Source organism: Vidua chalybeata, chromosome 20 (assembly GCF_026979565.1).
Source record: "Vidua chalybeata isolate OUT-0048 chromosome 20, bVidCha1 merged haplotype, whole genome shotgun sequence".
Lineage (NCBI taxonomy): Eukaryota > Metazoa > Chordata > Aves > Passeriformes > Viduidae > Vidua > Vidua chalybeata.
In genome coordinates this window covers 9245680-9258981 of record NC_071549.1, presented here as the reverse complement: position 1 = coordinate 9258981, position 13302 = coordinate 9245680, and the positions used below count along the sequence as shown (strand labels likewise).

Sequence of the window (13302 nt, the reverse complement as noted above, 5' to 3'; positions counted from 1 at the left end):
AATAGGTATAAATCTTCCATAATTCCTCAGCTGACATGGTTGAAATAATGGACAATGTCATTACGTGCCTTCCTTCGTATGCAGCAATTGTTTGACAGACATTGTGGCGTCTCTGAGCAGAGCATCCAGGGCAAGGGAAAAGAACATTTTCCTCCAAGCCATAAAATATTTTAGGCCACCTTTCATAGCATATTATTTATTTTTTTTTTTTTAACAGAATTTCAAAATATTTAGAAAATTTGTTTTCCTTCAAGGAATAAAAATTCACACAGGAACTCACAACAGGACACCTCTACCTGAGTTTTACTGGTCTTGAAAAGCTCTCAGAGAGAAAAAGCAAACTGGGAAGAACAGATTGTTAGATTGTGTTTCTAAGGGTATTTTCACTGTGCTGGAGATGGGGGGTGAACAAAGTTGGTTCAAATTATATCCCTGGGACTGCAGCGTTTGGCAGCAGTGTGTATCTAACTCAAAATGCAACAAGAAATGGAGGAAATTTTTTTTTTTATTGTGATTATGGAGGTCTGTGGGGAAGGGTGCTATTCTTGGGACATGTAAGGCAGCTTTGGGGTTTTAGTGCCTTTCTTTTCCAAACTTGGTGTCAGATGTTGTAACTTAATTTATTTTCCCATTAGCTTTTGCTAATGATACTAAAACTTCCTTTAAAAGCTTTCCTAATTAATGATCTTCTTGCTCCCAAACAAAAACTATATTGTCTTTGAGAAGTGCCTGAGTATTTTAAAAACAACAGGCTGTTGGTAGGTTTTATTGCCTCATGAATTTAGGGTCAACACACCTATTATTTGCCAGAGTTAATTTGTGCTGGGTTATTGACTGTCGGCTTGTTGGGGATATCTGACTCTTGTAAAAGTTACACTCATCTCAAATGGTTGTAATTTTATTCTTGGTGCTCTGGTGCCACAATATTTAGCTAATAAAAGGAGGGGAACAGTTGTACAAAGGCAGGTATTTAACTTCAGGCTCGTGAGAGTGAGGGAATGAGCTGGTCATTACTCTTTGTATTCCTCCTCTCTAACACTGAACGGTTTTAATTTTCTTTTGGATAAGGAAAGGGGAAAAGGCAACTTTGTTAAAATCATAAGACATGTAAAAAAGCACAGGATACTTAGTTTTAAGATTTGTAGGTTTTTAATCAGACTTTTCAGGCAGCTGTGTCTGAGCTCAGGGCTTGTCCAAGAGAAAGTTTGGCCACTTGCAAAGGGCTCAGTGGCACTAAAATAACCCACATCCCTGCCAAAAGGATGGGAGAGCTTAATTTGATGTATAAGTCGTGTGTCAAGGTGAAAATATCCCCCTTGGACACTCCAAACTGGAAGCACAGCAGATAGCACAGCTGGCAGTTGGTTTAAAAATCCCCTAAGAAACCATCCCTTTTGTGTTTACAGTTCAGAATTAAACTGGGGAGTTGTTCCTTCTGGTTTTCCAAATGTCTGCCTCCATCCCAAAGCTGAGCCATATGTCTTTGTGGGGTGAAAACCAGAGTTTTCTGTAAACCAGCCTTTAATGCACAGTGCCAAGCCCAAAGTCTCTGCTGTGCCTTGCTCTCCAAACTCCAGTCGATAAAAAGTTCCTCAGCAGAATCCAGATTAGCCCCAGCAAGTCATGACCTGTAATGTGGGAGTTGGAGAATATCCATTTATTCTGCACTGGGAAATCACATGTTCCTGTGTAGGAAATTCAGGAGTGCTGAGCTTGATCCTGTTATCCCAGTTTATTTTCCCAATTCCTTTTTTTTTTTTTTTTTTTTTTTTTTTTTTTTTTTTATGCCCAAATATGTTACTATTCCTTTGCTTCATTCTGGGCTGACAGAAACAACTCAGAAATATTCCTGAGCACGCTGGGTCTCTGCAGATGCAGGGTGCACCTGACAGGAGCTGGTTTTGAGACCCTTGGCACAGTCACTTCCTATTAAAAAGTGGAGAGTTATTCTGAGCCCTAACCCCAGCACTGCTGAGCAGGTGACAGTCTGATTCTTTGCTTGATTTCCAGCAGGCTTTGGGCTCTCTGCAGTGGATATTTATTGCATAAAAAGGGGGAAAGCATCTGAGACTGGGTGAAGTCGAGTCTGGGAGTTTCCCTGGCTGCCACAGCCACCCTGAGGAAGCCCCTGAGGAACTAAAGCATCTCTGCTTACCCTACATCCACCACACAATCTCTGCTATGGCTGCTTAATAAATGACCACCCCAGGCCTTCCTGAATCATTTTTGCTCGTTTACAGTGTGTGTATAACTTTTAAAACTGGAAAACCAAAAGCTGGCTCTGTTTGTTTTCTCACGAAATTGTAGCCAGAGCAGTGAATTCATAGCTAAGCTCTTACTCAGTGGCTACTGTATTATAAATAACTCTTCACCTTGGCCCTGTTTCTCCAGCCATTACTCACTGTGAGTAGCCCTTAGGAGCACAGAGTAGCAGAGAAGTAGATGATCCTGCTGTCATTACTCACAGTTTTAGCACCCTGGCACATCATGAGGTCTGCTTTCAAACAAGGAGCTTTCCTCAAGAAGTGGCAAGTTTTCCTACCTGGTAAAACTACACTTGCAAAAATTATCCCAAGGAATTAGTACTGAAGATGAATCAAAAATTAAAGCAGGGAAAAGTGGGGAGAAACTCTAGCCTGGGAGATTTGGAAGGGTGTATGCCTAAAAGTGGTGCTGTGTTTTTCCCTTGGGCACTGTCAGGAGTGTGGAGCTGAGGAGCAGCTCGGGAGCGCTGATGAGAGAGGCATCACCTCACCCCTGCTGCCTTCCCCTCACCATCACTCTGCTTTGCTTTCAAAGTGTAAATTAACTTAAAGGTTCAAAGCTTTTGGGAAAGATTCCAGACCAGAGGTCATCTTTCCTGGGTGGTTTATTGGCTGGCCTGTGTTTGCCCACATCTCTAATGTTTACCAACTGAGGGAGTTTATGAAATTTTGATGCAGGAATTAGGTTGTTGCTCATCTTGTACCTCCTTGCTCATATTATTGACAGTACCACTGAACTGCTTGAGGCAGATAGAATCTCAGTGATCACTGTGCTATTTCAGCTCTCCACTGCTGACAACATCAGAAGTGTTTTAACAGGGTTTTAATGGGCAGCCTCTGCAGCTCCTTGGAGGGTTGCAAATAGCTGCTGTGAAAAACCTTCTCTGCCGCTCCGAGCTGACATGCCCTCCTTTCCTTCCCTTCCCTTCCCTTCCCCATCCAGCTGCTGCCTGTCTCTGGCTGCAGCACTGCTGACAGGTCCTCCTGACGTGGGCCAGGCACTGTGCAAGTCCCTGCATCTTCCAGGGAGCTGTGAAGAGGAACAAGAGAGCTGTGAAACCTCCGGGCAGGGAGGGAACCCCAAGTGCCTCCCCAAACCCCCTCCTCTGCAGCTCCTGCAACCAGCAGCACCCCAATGCACACCACACAGCTTCCCCTCTTGTTTTGTTGCTCACAACATGTTTTCCATGATACCCCAGAGCAAGACTTAACGATTCTGAAGCAAACAACCTTTAATTTTCAGCAGAAGACAGAAAAGGATGGAATAAATCCCCCCTTTGCTCAGGACAAAGCCTTGATTTGATGGCAGCAGTTTCTAGCTCAGTGGTTGCCTTGCTCTGCTTGTTACCAGCAATGAGGCTTGGAGAACAGCTTTCTTTGCACTATGGAAAAGCTTTCTCCTCCCTATTTTGCTTAATATAACTATAATGTGCCCTTTATCACACTTCAACTTGAGTAATCCCAGTTTGGAAATAGTGCAGAAATACCCATGGGAAAAAGCACGAGAAACGTACATTATAAAAAACACACAGGCCAAGCTCAAAAGATCCACTGACATGTAAATTTAATTAAAAAATTATAGGTTTTCAATGAGGGCTTGTGTCTTCAATTTACCAGTTTCCATGACTTCTCCAGCAAAAGTGTTTCTTTTTTGCATTCTTGGTGGAAAACACGCTGAGGGCTGTTACAGTCTCCAAGAAGAGTCTCTATTCTGTGTCACAGGGAAAAAAATAAAATTACCTAAAATATGTACACTTGAAATAAGTAAGAAAAATATCCACTTTCCTGTTTTGTTTCATTTCTATCCTCTAACAAAAGTTAAACTTTCCAGTAACCAGCAGTGCATGAAAAAGCATGTCCTAACTGTGTGAATAAGCTAACTTTGGATTGCATGTGCAAATTTTAGGGTGTTTTTGTTCTTTCCATGAAAGATGCGTGAGATTGGATAAAATAGTGGGGAGTGGGTGAGCAGAGGAAGAGCTGATGGACAAAGGTGGAGGCTCATGATAGAAAATGTCACTATTCAAAGAGGATTCTAGCTTAAAGAAGGGAATCCCAAAGTTTTATTATTGAAAATTTTTAATTTCTTCACCAGCTGCATGTTTAAGGGAAGAAATCCCCACGCAAGAGAACCCCACCTTCCTCGGTGTGATGTCCCAGGATCAAGGAGTGTCCAAAACCCAGAGATTCTCCTCAGTGTCCACATCCTCTGAGGGAAAATAAAACTTGAATCTCTTGGCTGCTAAAACTCATAAAGGAAAATTCAAAGGTCTTTGGAACTCAGCAGGATTAAATGCTTTTCTTAACTCTATTCTTCCATCCACTCCTCTCTAGCAAAGCCCTGTGCAGGCTGAACCTCTCAAATATCAGGGTATATAAAAGCTACTTCTGCTTAATGCCCATTATTTCAGTTTTTAATGCAGTAAAGGCAGTGGCTTTTGTGGTGCTTTCTTAAGTCCAAAGCAGCTGCTCAAAGGACCAAATCTTGAGGTTAAAAGGGAGGAAAAACCCCTTGTCTCTGGAATTTCAGCCCCTCAGTAAAGAAATGGAGGAGATTTCGGAGCAGAGCTGTGACTTTCACACTTTCTGCCTCCAAGCTTGTGGGTTCTGCTGCAAGTTGCAGCACTGAAAACCATTGTGGTTTTTGTTTCTCTAACTTAATTAATAAAAACAATTCATCAGTAGCTGATGCCTTTCAGAGTGGTTTTTCCCTGAGTCAGCTTACTGTGGAAGAGGTTCATTATAAATTACAATGAGCAAAACAAAAAGAAATAGGCAGAGTAAAGCTTCTGACGTGGTGCCGAGTTTATTTGAGGAAACTTGTAGCCAAAAGGCTGCATTCTCGTTTATATACATTGTTCCATGTCTAAAATGAAAAAAAAGAGTTGAAATGAGCAAGACCTGAAGGGACTCAGGGAAGGAAAGGAGCCAGTGCTGCTTTAGACTTAATTTTTATGCAGATTGTTTGTCACCTGTGCTGGTTCAGTGGCTGCTTTGAAGTTAGTCTGGCATTAGTGTTGTGCCTTAGGCAAGGTTGTTTGCTGCCTCTCTGTCCGTGTTATTTCACTTGCTTTTATGTTCACTTCTATCTCCTGGATTTGCTCTGTCAATTTGGATGCAATCGTATGAAACTTGGCTTTTGGTTTTGTCCTGTAGCTTTTGCTCACACCAGCCATCCTTCACCCTGCAGAAGGACACTTGGTGAATGGAAGGCATTGCTTTGGCCTGGTCATTCCTGAATTTCCCATAAACAAAAATGTAATATTTCTAATCTTGTTTCTTAACGCGTTCTAAACGTGATCAAAACCAATCAGAAGTCAGAGGGTCAGAGGCACATTCACTCAGAAGGGGGAATCTGATGTAATTATGCCTCTGATGGTGGGACTCCATGATCCTGGAGGTCTTTCCCAGCCTAAATGATCCCGTGGCTCATCTGGCTGCACAAAGTGCTTCCAGAAGATGTGTGAGGATCTGCCTGTCCTGTGGGTTTGGTCTGTGCAGGGTCAATACAGAGACTAAAGGGATGAATTCATCACTGCAGCTGTTTCTTGAACAGAAACCAGCCTGCAGTTGCACAGGTTATGTCACTGCTTGAATCCTCCCTGTCTCCTTTCCTTTTTTCCCAAATATGTTTTTATCCCACCTATGTGGGGACAGGCAAGGTGCTGCACAGCCAAAGGGCACTTCCTTACTTCAGGGTTGAAGAGTTCCCTTAAAAGCAGACCCTGTGTGTAACTCTGGGTTCAGCCACCCAAAACAATGGCTAAAATTTCCTTATGCTGCCTGTGCTTCCTCAGCACGTGGAGAAAACGTAAACTGCAAATTAAAAAAAAAAAAAAAAAAGAGGGAAAATAAAATGTCTCTTGTGCTCCCCTGAGGTTCCCAGGCCCAGAGCACAGCACTCATCACCCCAGGTGCCCAGGCCAAGACCACAGTGACAGACTGAGACTCTGGGTCATGCTTTGTAACATCCATTTGTATTTATGGCCTGATTCTGAAGGGTATTAAATGTATAAAACATGCATGTTTAAGTGATGTATTTGAATCTCCAAGTCACTCCACTGTTACGTGCTTTCATGACGATGTGCTTAGGTAGGAACACATTGAGCTTGTAGGGAAGTTCAGGGAAGATGAAATTTCGGATGCCTCGAGCTTCTTCAGATGGATTTAGCAGGAGCTTTCCTTGCCACTTGTTTTGTCTGCAGCGTGGGCCAGGCAGGTAGAAAAGAGAGATGTCAGTGAGCAGCTGATGGCTTTGGCAGAGGTGAGGGTGTCCCTGCTTGTGGCTGTGACCATCCCAAACCTCTGCCATGGCTCTGTGTTCTCCAGGGCCAGAGATGGGGCAGCTCATCCTGCAGACATTTCCAGTCACATGCTGCAGAGCGTTTTAGGCAAATTTTGTTTAAGCAGCTGTCGGATGAGAACTATCAAAGCTCAGTTTTGTTCCTGGAGCTCTAAGAATATTCCTCATGGGTTCCCGGGGCTGAAAGCAGTCATGTGTGGCAAAGCCACACTGCCAGGCTCTTGTGCTCTGGAATTTAGAGGGAAATGAGGATCCTGTCCCTTCATTTACTTCCATTGCTGCCTCTTCCTTTATTTCCATGCGCTGGGGTCTCTCAGTCGTGGAACTGGGCAGCTCCCTTCTAAAATGCAATATTTACCCTGTGCCACTTCTGAGCCTGCGTCCTCAGCGACAGAATTGATTCAGTTGGTGCTGCTGCACTTTTAATGTTCCCTTTTATGTTCATGTTTGTTCCAACAGAGTGACCACTAGCACAGACGACTTGAACTTGTATCACCCGCAAACTGACAACGCTGGAGCCACCAGTTTGTCATTATCCCTCCTAGTGTATCTGATTTAATTTTGCAACACTGGATTAATTCTTAAAATTGCAGTGCTTTTTGCTCGTTAATGGTCAGTAAATGATTCGGGGTGGGGGGGGAGGGTTGGTGGGGGAATGGAATTCATCAGTTTTGCAGTCGTTTTAATTCTTCTCGTTTTAAGTTGTTCTATAAATATGTCTTTATGGATGTAGTTTTACTAGCTTAAAAACATCTAATTGAAAACAGTTGCTTAAATCTCTTTGGATCAAGGAGGCAGTAATAAGCAAAGAGAGTATCTTATCCCTGCAATCCAGAAACGCTTAGTGACTGGTATACTCAGTGCATGTGTAATCAGCTTCTTGTTTCATCTAAAAACCTTAGCTCTTTTGGTGTGATTTAGTACTTCCCCAGCAGCATGGTTTCCCTTGTCTGTAAGATTATCAACGAGTGAAACAAAATATATAAACCAAAAATGGCCTAAGAGACAGAAGTGTTTTGAGAACTCTCTGGTTCATTCGTGCCCTCTCGTCGTGGGGCTGGTGCGTCGCAGCACATCCCGGCCTTGATTTGAGTCTTGTAAATTAACATTTTGTTGTGCATTATGTAATGTTATTCTTACCACTTAACCTTTGCATCAGGCAGGACTGATCTCTGCTGTTCTGTAATGTCCCCCCAGCAGATGAAGCCTCTCTTAGAGGAGATCAGCCTGGGCATTTACCTACTGACGCTGCTCGGGAGTCCCAAACCACGGAGCTCCCAGGGATAAGAGCTCGGATGTTCCTCTGCTTCCTGAATTCTGTGGGACTGGCTTTGGCAAAGGGGGCTGTTGCTGTGATTTGGGTTTGGGGCCTTGTGCACTGTTTGTTTAATGTCAGAAATGAATGTGGATCCTTTCTGGCTGGTGAGATGTAATGACTGCAGATCCCCGTGCGCGGAGGGGGGATACTTGGATGATGTGAATGCTCTAAATTATGTTGTTAATATATTTAAACAAAAATTACTGATGACCACTCTGGCTGCTGGCCTGTTTTTTCAAGGCTCCTACCTGCATCCCTCTGGTTTGAAATGTGGTCCCATTTTCCAGAGGGATCCTCAGAAAGTGCCCCAGCAAACCTCGGAAGTCTGTAAATGATCCGTGGCTCGTTTCCAAGCGGGGAAGCCAGGGAGAGAAAGCCAGTCTGTGCTGGGGGAGAGGGAAGGAGAAACCACAAGTGTTTCTTCATGCAAGTTGGAAGTAAAGCAGGTTAAATTACGTGAGATTTAGTGATCTTTTTTTTTAAACATCTGTGGTATTCATCTGAGTCGGACTGTCCACATGGTTCATTGTAATGTCTCATTAGGAGTCACAATTAATGGAGGTAGGAATTTCATAAATTGCAAGCCCACATTTAATAAGAGTTTGTGTATCTTATTCCTTAAACAGGCAAACTGAGCCATGGACTTTACTCAGAAAGTTGTGTCATTTTCTTTTTTTTATTTATTTTCTTTTGAAACGTCAAATAATTTCACACAAATTTATCAATCTGAAGGATTCAAGATCAGCAGTGTGGCAGCACCACAGGCCTAAGGAGCACACACTTGTGCATCATCTCATTCTTTGTCCAGGGTTAAAACTCAGAGTTCAACCCCTGAAAATTCTTTCTCCAAGTCTTTGTGATAAGCAAGCAGCACTTCACACAAGGCCTTTGTTGGAAATCACCCGTGGTTTGGGGCTTTAAGAAATGCCTGAGTGTGTTCTGCCCATCTAAAAGCCATCCATTACAAAAAATAATCAGACATCCTTTTTTTTTCTTGTACATTTGTGTCATTCTGCGAATCAGAAGCATTTTGTGTGCTAAGGGCAATGTGCTTTGCTTTTGGAATTCCTGAGTTTCACTAAAACCCTGGGGCGTAGTTTGTTCAGGAGACCTGAGGTGACCTGTAAATGGGAGCTGCTGTGTCCCTTTGCTGCTTAGCAAGATCATTTTAAAGAGAAAGTGAAACGCAGTGTCCAGATATAATGTGATAACATCATAATCAGAAGAGAAAAGCAGTATTTTTATCTTAGGTGACCCACTGAAAGCACATTCCTCTGAGAGGGACAGCTTCCTCATTTTTAAATGACAAATCTCAGATGGAGAAAAAAATTGGCCACTTTCCTGAGCCCAAAAATCCTTCTGCAAGCAGGACTGGGGCTGAAGAGTTCCCGTGGAGGTTTGGATTCTGTGTTGCTGCTTTGGATGCTGAGATCTCTGCAGGCAGGGAAAGGTGTAGGAGAAAGGAATATCTGGTTTGGTTATAGGATAATGTGCTGTCCTGTTTGGGAACCAGCCTTTCCATTCTTCTGGACTTAAAACCTTAATTTTTCCCTGACGTGTCAGTGACTGTCTATAAACACAGTGACAGTCTAAAAAATAATGAGGAGGGACCTGCTGATTGTCCTCATTTCCCATGGAAAGCAGGAAATGTCATGTTTGAGCTCCTGAGCTGCTGTCCTGCATTTAATTCACCTTAAAACTAATTAAGAATCTTTATTGCCGTTGTCTTGGAGTCGGATCCGTTTCTAAACTCTAAATATTTGAGCTTCCCTCAGGGGAAGGGTGAATCTCTGTCTCCCTGTGGATGGGGTGTGGTGAGAACCCTCTGCATCCCAAAATTCTGCCCATCCGGGGCAGCACGCCCCACTCTAAGGAGCAAACCGAACTTCTCGCAGCAGTTGGGAACTTGGTGGGGTTTTGCTTCCCTCTGACAGCGATTCCAGATGGAAAGGAGCAACTGCCTGTTCCTGAATGGGGCCATTTCCAATCACCTCCACCGGGTGTGGGGCTGGGGAGGGGGATTGGCCGCTCTGTTTTCATAGCCTGAGCACAGATGTTATTTCACTGCACTATCTGGAAGCTTCTCCTCCTCCCCCAGTCCTGCCGTAGGTGCTTGTCTTTTGAACCAAGAGGAATTCCACTGGAAGTGTTAGAAAGTTCAGTTCCATTTCCAGGGGTTTTTTTAATGATTCTTCCCTCTTCTTGCACGGTGGGTTAGGAACGTGTTAAAGCCGGTGGTAAAGTAATTTATGAAGGGCAGCTGGAGTTCAAAAGGTTCAAATATACAAGTTCAGTTCCAGCATCGTTTGGATCTTCACACCTCAGTGTCCCAACAGAGAAACTGGATACTGAGTTTTTACAGGTTTTACTGTAAAAACTGAGCCCTCCAGAACTTTTAGTAACTAATGGATTTTGCAGGAGTGGTTTGACTACCCTGGCTGTCCATTAGCTGGTTTGCTTTGATGTCTTTGCTGGAAACCTAAATGGCTTTTACTTGCACTTTTCCTTTTTTTTACCAGTTCTGTTTGCAGGAGATGTCTTTTGTATCACAGTAGCCGGTAGGGAAAAAAAGTGATGTACTCAAAAATTGGAGGAGCATTTAATCACAGACTATCCTAACTAGAATTTAAACTGTGCGTTCTCAAGAAAGTTTCCATCTGCAGCTCACCAATCCCAGCTGACTACGTGCAGTTCAATCTTCTGATTCTTGAATCCATTCTTTTCTGGGTGGCTTTGGTGGTGTTAAAATTGAATCCTCAAGAGCTACATTGTATTGAATCTATATTTCTCTCTTTTCCTTGTTTGTCCCACTTTATTACTGGCAATGGGGTTTGAAATACTCTGAAAAATCTGAGTTTTCTAATATGGGGATGATTGATAAAGATACTTTTCTACCTCATGAGTAGTTTAAGAAAGTTTCCTCTTGTTTTTATTGAGCTGCCAGACACTTGGCATCATTAATTTAGTGTAATGTGCTGTTGCTTTTATAGGTGCACACCTTTGATGGGCAACTCTTAAAAATATCTTGCTGATTTAAAAGAATTTTTCATCATTATGTTCTTCATGTGCCCCTTACACTGGGTTTGTCTATTTCCCATCACCAGTCAGAATTCACTTTGTACACTAATATTAAGAGCAAACTTACTCTGTGTTGCAAAATGATACAGAATAGGGAAAAAAAAAAAAAAACTAGAAAAAATACTGATTTTCAGGGGTATTTGACAATTCTGGACATTTTACACATGGAAAAACTGGAGCAGAGGAATGATCAAACCACTTCCATTTGGAGGAGGGGGCTCGGGATGGGCTGGGGGTGTTCCTCCCTGTCAGACAAGTACTCAGGAGGAAGGAGGTGTTGGAGCTGCTGTGGTTCCCCACACAAGGGTTTTATTTTGTGGTGGAAAATCTAATCTTTCCGAGACCATTTCTCTGGGGTCTGAGTCTGAAGTCTGCTTTATATTGGGAGATTGGCATGAAATCCACAGCACTTAAGAGGATAAAGGCCTTTGTCTCCAAAATGTACATTTTTTTTGGAACTGTAAAGGCAGTGGAACAAGAAATGGTTTTAAGTATATAATGTTAAGATTCAACCTTGTAATCCTTTCTCAAGTAAAAATATGTTACAGATCAATTTTATCAATTCCTGTATTTTTTCCATGTGTTTGAGAGCATTCACTTTTTTTTTAAAAAAAAAAAAAGGAACTTTCCGCATTTAACTAAAAACTGAAGAATTTAAAAAGTTAATTACACCTATAAGGGCCTACTGTCACTAACCAGAGTGGCATCTTCTGCTTCCTCCAGGTACCATTTGATTTCTGGGAGAAGCATGGGAGACTTTAAAAGTAAATTCAATGAAATACCATTTCTCTTATTGCCTTTCTTATTTGCATGGTCACTTTAAAGGACACCAAAGCCTGTTTGTGCATGGGGACATCGGGCAGTTCCTCAGCTCCAAGGTGAATTAAATAATATTTTGAGAGCTGTTGTGCTGTAAATAACCTGCAATGTTCAGGGCCTTCCTCTGCTTCCTTGGGATATTCCAGGAATAGAGGAAATAGAAGAAATCATGGGAAGAAAGCAGGGCAGGCTGAGGAGGGAAGAGCTGAGGGTGGAGAAGGTGGGAGGAGAGGGCTCTCTCTGCATGTGTGTGTTCAGTTCTCAGCCTGCAGGCAAAGGGGGCAGAAGGGACAAAGTCAAGAGAAGGACTTTGAAAGGAATAAAAGGAGAATACTTATTCAGTAAGCACATTAGGAATGATCTCAGATAAATAGATGGAAACAAGAGCAGACCCCTGACTAATGTCAGTTCTTGTGGCACCGCTGACTTAAATCAGTTTACACCAGCTCAGGGTCGGGGCAGACTGGCTCAGATAAATTTTTTAATCAGAACTTCCAACTTTCTTGCTTAGTATACTTAAATTTTATGTTTTCGACTTCACAGATGAATGTGCAACAAAACCAGAATTGCCACAGGTGCTCACATGGGGAGGAAAGTGGTCGAATAGGTCAGCTGCCTGATGAGCTTTGATGGCAAACTGGAAGAGCATGGGGCTGGATGGGATGTTGGGAAGGAATTCTTGGCCCTGGCACAGGATGCCCAGAGCAGCTGGGGCTGCCCCTGGATCCCTGGAAGTGCCCAAGGCCAGGCTGGACAGGGCTTGGGGCAGCCTGGGACAGTGGCAGGTGTCCCTAGGGGTGGCATTGGATGAGCTTTAAGATCCCTTCCAACTCAAATTATTCTGGAATTCCCCATTTCTGCTTTTCCAAAAGGCCACTCTCATGGCTTCCCAAGAAGAACCACAGCCTGTGACATTTTACAAGTGAATTTTCTCCCAAAACTCCTCACACACACACACACACACACACACACACACAAAACAAGTATTTCTTCTGTTTGCACTCAGCTCTGGGGAAGGCAGCACCAGCTTTGTGCCTGGCCCTTGTGCTTTGTGCAGCTCAGGTCCTTGACCAAGAAACAGAATTCAGATTTTTCTCTTCTTAAATGCCTCATTTTGACACTTGGTTTGCTGGCCACTGTTTCAGTTCCATTCAGATGTCAAATTTAGAGCAGAGCATGGGCAGTGTGGGGTGCATTTTTGGTCAGGGAGCAGCAAAGGGCTTTGGCCATCTCTCCTCCAGCACCTTTAAGGCACCTCCTGGAGTCAGCCTGGAGTGCTTTTAAAGTGAGCCAGCATCACTTGGATGTGGCTGAGGTGCAGCAATTTGGGAATTGCTCCCAGCTGGTGGAGGAATGATTTCCAAGCAAGCTGGGTGGCTCTTTAACCGCTCTTCCCAGTAGAAATAAGCTAAAATATATTGAAATTGTTGCTTTGACAAATAATCTAACGAGCCACTCAACTTGCTTTATGTACTGAATGTAGTTGCTTGACAGTTATTATTATTTTCTAATGATATTAA

At 43.1% G+C, this 13302-nt stretch overlaps 1 protein-coding gene across 11 annotated transcripts in view; it reads left to right on the top strand.

Moving 5' to 3' along the window:
• Positions 1–13302, top strand: part of BCAS3 (BCAS3 microtubule associated cell migration factor) — a 299398-nt gene that overhangs the window by 193016 nt on the left and 93080 nt on the right. The window contains exons 24-25 of one of the 11 annotated variants that reach the window (XR_008434298.1): positions 7027–7179; positions 7768–8049. The exons of the other annotated variants lie outside the window; for them this stretch is intronic. The gene's annotated coding sequence lies outside the window, so the exon portion shown is untranslated. Of the gene's footprint in view, positions 1–7026; positions 7180–7767; positions 8050–13302 lie in introns of those variants that run through there. 11 annotated transcript variants of the gene reach the window in all.